Source organism: Saimiri boliviensis, chromosome 5 (genome assembly GCF_048565385.1).
Source record: "Saimiri boliviensis isolate mSaiBol1 chromosome 5, mSaiBol1.pri, whole genome shotgun sequence".
Taxonomy (NCBI): domain Eukaryota; kingdom Metazoa; phylum Chordata; class Mammalia; order Primates; family Cebidae; genus Saimiri; species Saimiri boliviensis.
Genome location: NC_133453.1, coordinates 47430317 through 47442579, shown reverse-complemented (window position 1 = coordinate 47442579; position 12263 = coordinate 47430317). Strand labels below are relative to the sequence as shown.

Here is a 12263-nt window from a genome sequence, read left to right as displayed (position 1 = left end):
GTTTTTATTTTAAGTAAAATGAACATTACTGTGAAACATTAAATAAAATTGAGTTGATTCAAGTCAAACTCTTTATTTAAAAAAATTGTTTTAAAATATAGATTTTAAAATGTTATGGTATGCACTTTGAAAGACTTTCTCAAATATAATTACTGAATGTTCATGTGTAAATTTTAGTTGGGGTAATTCTACAAAATCTCCTTAAAGATAAAATGTAAGTACAAGATAATGTTTATTTTGGTGCTCTATGAAAATTTAAGTCTGTATTATCACCTTCTATAGTACTGATAATGCAATTCACTCTCCCAGATTTTCTCACCTTGTAAATATTTTCTGTATATCTCCCAAAGTTATTATTACCACATTATAAAACATATAGTATGTAATAAAACCTGTATAATATGTAATAAAATATAACATTTTATTAATATGAAGAATAATCCTCACTTATTAAATACTTATGGCCAAAAGAAAAGCATCTACTAAAATGCTTTCCTAAAACTACTAAAACATCTAGGACTAACTACGAGTTTAAGGATATAAGGGGAATAGAGGAATGTTAAATGAATTCAGGAATTAACCAAACTTTGAAAATGAGAAGAGCTGTAAGACAAATTAGTGTTCCCCAGAAGCAGATTCTTAGACAATGACTAGTGTACATGGACCATGGATAGGGAGTGGTAAAGTGGAGCAGGAGAAGGAAGGCAGTCATAAAGTCTACATATGAACTAGCTACCACTAGGGAGAAAAATTGCCTAATCCCATCACACCAGGAAACACCAGGAAAAAGTGCACACAATATTCTTCAGAGGCATTCCATCCAAGGAGCCAGGAAATTGAGGTGTTTCTTCACCACCAGCTGTTATTCCTTGTTTTATACCTTGATCATAGGCAAGTTAATTCCACTTCACCATCCAGGGTTAGACTACCTTTTCTAAATCTTTGAAGGAAACCCAGACAGAGAAATAGACACCGGCTACATTTTAAAGGTGAAATCCAAATATATGGGCACTGGAAGCAAGTGTTTACTGCAGCAGACTGGATGTCTTTAACAAATACATGACACATGTTCCTCAACAGGTATACGGTGGGGGATAGGAGGAGAGATGAATGGTTACAGAAAAAAAATACTTCTTTTTCATTGATTAGAGAGAACTGAATATATTTATTTTCTTGATTGTGATGGCTTTATGGATGTGGATGTATGTCAAATCTCATCAAATTTTCTAATTTGAATATGTATAGCTTCTTGCACTGTTGATTGGACTTCAATAAAACAGTTTTAAACAATAGTGGGAATAGAAAAATTTAAAAATCATGACAGTGAAGTTAAAAAAATTATTTGGATCTTGATTAAAACAAAACAGTGTTATAAAGAATGAATTTGTATGATAGAACACTTAATTGAGACTACAGGCTGGTATTAGATAATATTAAAAAATTAGTACATTTTGACTATGATGTTGGTTTTACAAATATGATAAAATATTATCTATCACATATGATGTCTTGGATTTGTTTTTACTTACCTATTTTTATATGTATTTTATAAGACCAGGTTCCTCTCTGCTGCCCAGGCTGGAATGCAATAGTGTGATCATGGCTCACTGCAGCTTCAACCTCCTGGGCTCAAGTAATCCTTCTACTTTAGCCTCCCAAGTAGCTGGCACTACAAGCACACAACATCATGCTCAACTAATTAATTAATTAATTAATTTGTAGAGACAGGGTTTTGCTATATTGCCCAGGTTCATCTCAAACTCCTGGGCTCAAGCAATACCTCCACCTTGATCTCCCAAAGTGCTGGGATTACAGGTGTGAACCATCCTGCTTGGTTGGATTTGTTTTTAAATAAACTTGTGAAAAGAAAGAGTAAGAATTGGCCATGGTGGTTGATTTTTCTATTTTCTGTGGTTTTGTGTATGTCTGAAAATATCTGTAATAAAAAAGTCAAAAATGGGAATGGAAACTAAAACAAAGCAAGAAAAAAAGACTATTTGTCATTTTTGCAAGGGAGTGAGCAAAACACATATTTAATTACTATTACTTTCAACACAATACAACTTTTGTTTTGGTTTTAATTGATGTCTGTGTTTTAAAAGACTACCATTTACTGCGATTTATAAAATGTTGACTTTATTGATAATGTACTGCAAATCATTGAAGTGATTGAAGACGTAATCTTGTATACCAAATTTATTTATTCATTTTAATTTTTCAAATCACACTGATTCTCTACTAAAAATATAAAAATGAGCCAGATATGGTGGCAGGCGCCTATAATCGCAGCTACTCGGGAGTCTGAGGCAGGAGAATTGCTTGAAACCAGGAGATGGAGGTTGCAGTGAGTTAAGAATTCGGCACTACACTCTAGCCTGGGTGACAGAGACTCCATCTCAAACAAACAAACAAACAAAAAAAAAAAAAAAAAAAAAAAGAAGAAGAAGAAAAAAAAAAATCAATGTTTCATTAGAAAGCATCCCCACAGTATTTCTCAACATTTCATTATCTTGAGTAATTATTTTCTTATAAATGTCCAGAAATTCTAACAAGAATTTGAATAGTTAACATTTTATTTTAATATCCCTAAAATTCTCTTGCTCTTCCATAATACATTGTTAAACCATTCTCACTTTCAGATTTTCTTTCAAACACATATTTACTTATAAGATCATGTTAGCCAAATGAAATAAAGAGCATAAATATCATCTGAACTAAAAATAATAGAAATTAATTTGAGACATTTAAAATGTATGACTAAACACCCCAGCATGACTACACAAGATATAGATGGCACAATTTAATATTGTTCATCCCTTAGAATAACTAGCTGGTAACTCATTCAAATTTTCTTTGTGTTTTTACAGTGTTTTTTGCTGCATTTAAAAAATCTCCTTACCATAGTCTTTCTTTTACAAAGTTGCTTTGTTTGATTTAATGTCAATTAGGGATTTAAAATTAGTTTCTTTTCTAATTAATTCATTGTAGATATTCTTTATTTGCCTTAGAAAGTTTAGCCTCAGGGTTTCATGACACAGCTACTATATTACAGGGTATAAATAGAACTGTAGTCTCCCTTTCCCCTCAACCTTTATAAATTCATTTCTAATGACTGAAGAGCATGCAGCAGCACTCAAAAATATATCAGAGTTTTGCAAAGTCCTTATTTTCAGCATGAAAAAAGAACTCCAAATTGGGGCCCATTACTTATAGTACATTTATTTGCTAGGCTAGAAAGAAAAAAAATGAATAACCTCATTATAGCTCAGCTTTGTCTTACACGTACAAGAAATCTTTCATCATTATGATGTATCAGTTATCTTGAGTGAAAAAAATGAAATTATTCTTTTAGCAGACTGTCTTCCTCTCTACTTATTAGGTTCTGTTAAAAGTACATTTCTTACAGAAAATGCCAACGTCTGATTGGATTTTCAACACACTACATTGAACTCACTGCGTATTAAATTGAGTTTTCCGAGTTTTCTTTTCCCTCATCCCATTTTTTTTTCTTTTCAACTTTAGAAAGTACTTTGAATATGTTCTATTCTATTTGCATTTTAGAAGTTCTACCTTATTGTAAGTTATCTTAAACCAGAACCTGGATTCAGATAATATGATCATTAAATTATTATATTTCAAGAATTATATATCTTTATTTTTATGTGAGCAAATAGGGAGATTGGCTTGAGGCCATGAGTTTGAGACAAGCTTCGGCAACGTAACGAGAATATCTAGGCTATACAAAAAAACTGAAAGTTAGGCAGGTGCGGTGGAGTGCCCCTACTGCCATTCCAGAGGCTGAGATGCAAGAATACCCTATACCTATGAGTTTGAGTTTACAGTGAGCTATGATTGCACCACTGCACTCTAGCCCTGGTATCATAGCTTTAAAAGTAAATGAATAACTAATCAAATTTTTCTTTGAAACAAAGTACATACTCATGAAAATGTACTGTGAAGAATCTAATAATCTGACTTTATACGTAGCAAGTAATTAAAGGAAGCACAGTGAAGAAGACAGAAGACCAAACTAAACGTATCCAAAGAAATAAATATAGTTACCCAACCAAACAGCAAATATGCATTGTATACCAATGGCTAAACACAACTTTAAATGATCCATTAGTTTTATCTTATCTTACAAAAAGTATGTTTAATTAGTTAAAATTAGTCTCAGGTGAGAATTTGGACTTTAGATTCTCTCATTACTATAAAAAAAATGCCTGATATTGGGTAATTTTTTTAAAAAAAGAAGTTTAATTGGCTCACAGTTCTGCAGACCATTCAGGAAGCAGGGCCCCAACATATGCTCCACTTCCGTAGAGGACTTAGGAAGCTTTTGCTCATGGTAGAAAGCAAAGCAGGAGTGGCACATCACAGGATGCGAGCAGGAGCAAGGAAGAAAGGAGGAAGACGCCACATGCTTTTAAATAGCCAGATTTCCCAAGAACTCTCTCACCCTCATAATGATAGCACCAAGCCGTGACGAATCTGCACCTATGACCCAAACACCTCCTACCAGTCTCCTCCTTCAACATCAAGAATTACAATGAGATTTAGAGGTGACAACTTCCAGACTGTATCATTTCACCCCAGCCCCTTAAACCTCATGTTCTTCTTATATTGCAAAATACAATTATCCCCTGCCAACAGTCTCCTAAAAGTCTTAGCTTGTTTCAACATCATTCAAAAGTCTAAAGTCCAAATTCTCACATGAGACAAGGCATGTCCCTTCCACATATTAGCCTATAAAATCAAAACCAAGTTATTTATTTGCAAGATAGACTAGGGATATAGGAATTGGGTAAATACCATTTTAAAAGGGAGAAATTCTCCAAAAGAAAAAAGAAGCAATAGGTTCCAAGTAAGTCCAAAATATAATAGAGTTGACATTAAATCTTAGAGCTCCAAAAATAATCTCCTTTGACTAAATGTTTCACATCCAGGGTAGGTTGGTGTGAGAAATAGACTCCCAAGGCCTAGGACAGCTCCACCCTTGTGGTTTTGCAGGGTACAGCCCCCCATGGCTGTTCTAACAGGTTGGAATTGAGTGCTTGCAGCTTTTCCTGGTTCAGGATGTAAGCTGCCAGTGGATCCACTATTCTGGAATCTGAAGGATGGTGATCCCCTTCCCGTAGCTCCACTAGGCAGGCGGTGCTCCAGTGGAGACTGTCTGGAGCCTCTAATCCCACATTTTCCCTCCATATTGCTCTAGTGGAGGTTCTCTGTGAGGGCTATGCCCTTTCAACAGGCTTCTGCCTGGGTACCCAGGCTTTCTCAAACATTCTTTGAATATAGACGGAGGCTGACAAGCCTCTTTTAGTCTTGCACTATATATACCAACAGGCTTAACACCACATGGAAACTACAAAGCTTATGGCTCACATTCTTGGGAGTTGCCATCTGAGATATGCCTGGGGCCTTTGAACATAAGCTGGAACCAGAGTATCTAGAATGTTAGGAATACCCTCCTTGAATGGCACAATGTGGTGATACCCTGTGCCTGGTACATGAAACCATTAAGTCTCCTATACCTCTCAGCCTGTGATGAGAGAGCCTGCCTCAAAGGTCTCTGGAATGCCTTCAAAGCCTTTTTCATACTGTCTTGGCCCTCCTTTTATGTTCTGCTTCCTTTTTAAATATAACTTCCATCTTTATATTTTTGCTCCTACATCTGAGTGTAGGCCACATCTTGAACTCTCTGCTGCTAAGAAATTTCTTCTGCCAGATATTCTAGGTCATCAATCTCAATTTCAAACTTCTACAGATCCCTAAGGCATCAACAAAACGCAGCCACGTTTTTTTGCTCTAAGGCCTAACACACAAAACCTTTACTCCAGTTCCCAGCAAGTTCTTCATTTCCATCTGATACCTTGTCAGCCTGGACTTCACTGTCCATGTCAGTATCAACATTTTGGTCATAACCATTTAACAAGTCTCTAAGAAGTTTCAAACTTTCCCTCATCTTCCTGTCTTCTTCTTAGCCTTCCAAACTCTTCCAACCTCTGCCCATTACATAGTTCCAAAGTTGCTTTCACGTTTTCAGGTATCTCTATAGCAAAACCGACTCCTGGTACCAACTTTCTGTATTAGGCAATTGTTGTGGTGGTCACTGAAAAGAAATATCTGAGATTGGACAACTTACAAAGAAAAGAAATTTAATTGGCTCATGGTTCTGCAGGCTGTAAAGGAAGGATAGTGCTGACATCTGCTTGGCTTCTAAGGAGGCCTCAGGAAGCTTTTACTCATGGTGGAAGGTGAATTGGGAGCAGGCACATCACATGGCAAGAGCAAGAACAAGAGAGAGATGGAGGAAAATGTCACACACTTTTAAACAGCTAGATCTTGCAAGAACTTACTCACTGCCATGAGGACAGGACCCAGCCATGAAGGATCTTCCTTCGTGACCCTTCACCTCCCACCAGGCCTCACATCCAGAACTGGGGATCACAATTCAACATGAGATTTAAAGGGGACAACATCCAAACTGTGATACCTACCTACTAAAATTTAAATGACATTTTAGAAGGAAGTCAGACAAGGACCTTTGTTTAGCTCATCACCCTAACCAAATACCTGAATATGCCATTTTTCTTTTACTTTTTTGAGAAGTTGTTTTAAAACAGTAACAGCAAGCTGAAACAGCAACAAAACCAACAAAAAGACATAGAGGAACCCCAGTTAGGAAGTTTATCTTGTTTCTCGCAACCATATTTTTGGTTTGTTTTGTTTCACCAAGTTTTAGTGTTTGTTTTACTGTAATGTATTTACTGCTTCAAAATGTTGGTTATATTCTCTCTTGACGATCTTTCAAGGCAAGCCAAATTGCAAACTTTATAAGACAAGATCTTTTCATCTTATCACCAAGCAATAAAAGGTTCATGGGATCTGTTTGTAGGCCTATTTAAGACTAAGTAAAGACCCTTGACACATACTGTTAGACGACATTGTTGGTGTCTTAACTAATAGAAAACCACAAAGAGACAAAAAATGTAAAAATATTTCTACAAGTATATAAGTTGAGGGTTACAAATTATTCTTAACCTAAGAAAAAGTGAATGAATTATTTTTTAACTTTGGAGAAACTTAAGTACAGTATGCAAAACTTCTCACAAATAATTTTCCACTCACCAAACAAAAAGTTACCCTCTATCAATGGCCTGTCATCTGAAAGTTTTCCGTATAATTTAATCTGATTCTTTCCGTGATGCTAAAAATCAGAATCTTGTAATGACTTTATTTTATTTTAATGCTTACATTCTTATTTCTGATATGGTAAAGTGTCCTCTAAATGTTTAATTTTTAAAAATAAATATTTTAATTCATTTCTTAAAATATATATTATTATATATATTTTTATCATTTCTTTTATAAACATATTTCTGTCTTTATATCTAAATGGAAATGCACTTAAAGCTTTCAAAATTACATATGGAATCTTTCTCTGTAAGCATAATCCGATAGCTTAATCTGATACCTTTATAATCATATTTTGCTGTATTTTAATCAGGTAAATTATTCTTATTTGGTGAAATATTAAAATGAAATCATTGTAAACCTTTAGAGCCTCAACACAAAACGGATAACACATTCAACTTCAGTGATTTTAGGAAAGTTCAGCAAAGAAACTAGTTGCAAAGTGTGGACAGAGTTAATAAAAAGCAATAAGAAATGGTCCATTACCCTGGTGTTAGTATGAGTAAGGAGCCCTCATCATTTACTTTGATCAAATTTGGTCTGTCTGCATTTTTTGCTGTACACACATATCTATATCTTCTAAATTTTCTTAAACATATATGAAATTATGCTTATCAAAATATTCTCTAATATTTTGTGTGTGAGCTTCACATCCGTTTTTGGTAATTCTAACTTCTATATATCATTTCTTGCTATGTATTTACCAAAATTTAAAACAATAAAAGATAAAGGATAAAAAAAGTGAAATAAAAATTCATAAGAAAAAATAACTAAATAAGTAAAATAAATAAATAAGCAACTAGTAAATAAAGGGAAAATGCTTTAAATCTGTAAAAACAAAATTCATTATACTAAGTGCATCTATTTCCGAATTACAGCATTAAAAAACAACCTATTCGTATGAATGAAAATACTACATATTTTTGTTATGTAGTGTGATTGATGACATAGTATTTTGAGTACTTATTAAACATTAAGAATTTTATTGCTGATTTTTACACACAAACTTTGTATTTCTCCAAATAGATAAAGGGATACTTCTCAATTTATCTTTCATTTCAAGTTAGTACACTGCAAAATATTGCTAGTTTCATAAGATCATCTAACTGGTGATTGGACTAAGTTGTCACCTAGAAACTCGAGTCTGGAAGATTTCCGATGAGTGAAGCTTGTTTCTGATTCTCATCAGTGCTTAGCGTAATCAGTTTATGTTCTTCTCCTAGATTATTTCTATTGATTGTTGTATATATTTCCCTGAACTAAAGAAACATCATATCTTGTTTGTTTATATTTTACCACCTATTTCTTTTTAAATTTCATTAATTAATTTAATTTTATTTTTTTCTACTTTATCCAAATCTGTCTAGGGTGAGACTGCCTTTGCAGATAGTGGGAAGGGACCCCTGGCTGGGCCGGGGTAGCTGGCAACTCATGTTAGTTATTGGGTTCTGAGGGAATGCAAATGTAATGGACTTACCCAGATCTCCCTCCATACCCTCTACCAATATGTCAGTAACCAACTATAAGAAAGACTGGACAAATTCTTTTATTACATATATAGGAAACATAATGATTTTACCAAATACATTCAAATAGGTCAGGTGAAACCCAATAAAAACCATCTGTGAGAAGCCTGAGTTTGAAATTATGAACGTGAATTTTAAACTAAGAGTAGTTAAGGAAGCACAAAAAATAATAAAACAATGGGCAAATAACAAAATACGTTTAAGAACCACTCACCTGCCATAATTAAATTTATCAGCATGTGAATGTAATCTGCTTAGGCTTGTTTGGTGAATTTATAAATCCTAATGAAGAATGCAATCTCAGTTAATATTCCCGTCTATAATTTGAAAACCTAGTATAGCAGTTTTTTGTGGACTTTCTAGTATTTACATTATAGTTGGAATTATATATATGCATTTAGAACTAAGCCACTTGATTATGAAGATAGTAATTTGATCATAAATTATCTGTAATTATCTCCATACTTTATGAATGAGAAGAACATATCAAAATGATGTGGCAGTCTGGGTTCATTTAGTTACGGTTTTATCGCTTGATATTTTACTTCCGTCAAGTTCATTGATGACTTATTTTTTTCCTCAGATGGCGAAAAAGACTTGAAGTATTCCTAATAATCATTTGTATCAGTTGCCAGTTTATTATTTCTCGACTCTGAATGCACATTTCAACATATGCTCTAAAACAGAATATTTTAAATAATCTTCCTTTAATACTAACAGTAGGGGATGCTTAACGAACAGTGCAGGAGAGCTTTGCTGTGTGAACTGGGTGTCAGCAGGAGGGGATTGAGGATCTGTAGCAGAGCCTGCCCCAGTCACCTGCCCACCCTTTGTCCCTCTGTGACATTGCAGCCTCTGTCTGGTGATAATCTTTCCACAGCACTCTCTGGAAAATGGAGCCCCCCCCAGACTGTCCACTCTGAAGATCTCCTGCCCCACCAATTGCCTGAAATCCCTTGGATACACGTGCTTAGAGTTGTTGATCCCCTGCACCCTGAAGAACGGCCTTTCACTTGCCAAGGAGCTCAGAGTAGCTCTTGTCTGGCCAAAATTGAGAAGTTCCTTGGTATCCAGTGAACTGACCCTCATTTTCTCCAGTAAAGTCTGAACACCTTCTAAGTTTGTCCTTGGGTACTCGCCATCAGCCCTAAGATACCATACAGAGTTTCCTTTTATCTTATCATTCCTTCTTTCCTCTAAAAAATAAAAATAAAGTGTATTGGTGACTGAAGAAAAGGGCTGCGGGCCTGCAGGTGGCCGGAGCCGCGCCCACGTGGGCTGTCCCTCCTGGTCTGGCCGCTGCATTCTCGAGACCTGGAGCGTGCACATCAAGACGAGGCTCTGCAGTCCCTCTGCAGCACCGAGCCCTCGGACAGTCCTGGGTGACTGGGGCCCACGGAGCCCTGGGGCTGTCCCTCCAACCGGGAAATCTTCAGAGGGTCATCCACCAGGACAGCTTCATTCTGGACAGCCAGCTCCGCAGCCTTGGCAGTAGGAGCAGGCTCCTCCACAGCTGTGCCTGACTTCTTACTGGAAAGCACCAGGTTGAGAACCTCACCAGACTTTTGCAAAACCTTAGGCGGACGTCTTTGCAGTAGCCACCTTTGGACTCCTCCTCCTTGCACTTGCATTTCGGCTTTAGTTTGCGGGTGCTTGGCCTTCAGTGTTTCCTGTGTTTGCCCTCAACCTCTGGTCAAGCTCGTGGCGTATCTGCTCCCGGATCCGCCTCTGCTGTTCCTCTCGCTGCCAGGAATCCTCTTCGCTTAGGCGTTTGATCTTCTAGCTCCAGTGTCCTGGCGCTCCAGCTCCCTCCTCCTCCTCACCCTCCTGGGCCCGGGCCTGCCGCTTTCTTGCCTCCAGATCAAGCTTCACTTTCTTTCTTTTCCCATCAAGTTTTTAGGTCATCTCTGCTGCCTGCTTCTTGCCTTCCCTGACCTAGTCATATGCAGCCTGGCGGCAACATCCGTCACCACCTCCCAGACCTGAGAAAGCTGGTGGAAGAGTTCAGCTGCTCTGGGATTGCCTGGCTTTTGTCCGGGTGGCAGGAAGGGGCCGTCTGCCTACATGTCTTCTTTACCTGTTTGTCCTTCACCTTCAACTCGATGCCTAGCAGCGCGTACAGGTCCATCTGAAAGAGCTCCTCGGTCACTTCCATGGTTCTGATTGATGGATTGGTACTCCTTTTTCTTTCTTTCTTTTTCTTTCTTTCTTTCTTTCTTTCTTTCTTTCTTTCTTTCTTTCTTTCTTTCTTTCTTTCTTTCTTTCTTTCTTTCTTTCCTTTTCTTTTCTTTTTCTTTCATTCTTCCTTCCTTCCTTTCTCTTTCTCTTTCTTTCTTTCTTCTTTCTTTCTTTCTTTTCTTTCATTTCTTCTCTTTGTTTCTTTATTTCTTTCTTTTTCTTTCTTTCTTTTTTTTTTTTTTTTTTTTTTTTTTAAATCGCACTTCATGGTGCGTTGTATCAAACATCCCTGTTAATGTACACGGTGATGTTTATCTCCTAAATAAACCCAGACTGCCACATAATTTTGATTTGGACTTCTCATTCATAAAGTATGGAGATGTACATGTTTCTTACGGATAATTTATGAACAATTTCCTGTGTTCATAAGCAAGGCAAATCATGAAAATGCATTGTAATATTTTAAAACCACATTATTTACTTTCAGTTATGGCTGATTTTAATAGAATACAGAATGAATGTGCATTTTCAGGAAAGAAGCATTCCAATTAAAATATTGCAGATCGGTTCCTGAAATAGAAGATAATGTCTAACTTAATGAAGTTTTTTGAATATCTAATCTTTATCAAGTGTTTGTGAATTTAGAATTTCTATTAATTTCCTGATGATTTCGACATTATACTTATTTAAAATTGGAAAATTTCTCATTTTTCAACAGGAAAAATGAAGAAAAAATACACTTAAGAAAATCATATAAAATATGTATATTTTATTGATACTTTGTAAAATAGAAACCTTACTTAGCATTTTAATATATTTCTCTCATTTTTACAAATAAATTTGACAAGTTGAAAAAAAGTTTCTAAGAATTGGTCTGTAATGGCCGGGCCCAGTGAGTGGCTCAAGCCTGTAATCCCAGCACTTTGGGAGGCTGAGGTGGGCAGATCACCTGATGTCAGGAGTTCAAGACTAGCCTGGTCAACATGGTGAAACCCCATCTCTACTAAAAATACAAAAATTAGCCAGGCATGGTGGCAGGAGCTTGTAATCCCAGCTACTCAAGAGGAAGGAGATGTGCTTGAACCTGGGAGGGGAAAGTTGCAGCAGTGAGCCAAGATCGCACCATTGCAGTCCAGCCTGGAGGACAGAGTGAGACTGCATATATTTAAAAAAAAAAAAAAAGAAAGAAAAAAAGAAAAAAAAAAGAAATTGGTCGGTAATGCATTTATACCTTTTAAAAATCGAGTACAGAATGTTTGGGATCATGTGTATCATTCACATTACATCAGAAGTACTAAAGATTCAAGCAAAAAATGCACTCATTCAGGAAACCTCAATTTATAGATGCTTGAGTTGGGAAAT

At 36.1% G+C, this 12263-nt stretch overlaps 1 pseudogene; it reads right to left on the bottom strand.

Annotated features, from left to right (window-relative positions):
* Positions 1-9362: 9362 nt before the first annotated feature.
* On the bottom strand, positions 9363-10878 carry LOC101047232 (dnaJ homolog subfamily C member 17 pseudogene; annotated as a pseudogene).
* Positions 10879-12263: the final 1385 nt, after the last annotated feature.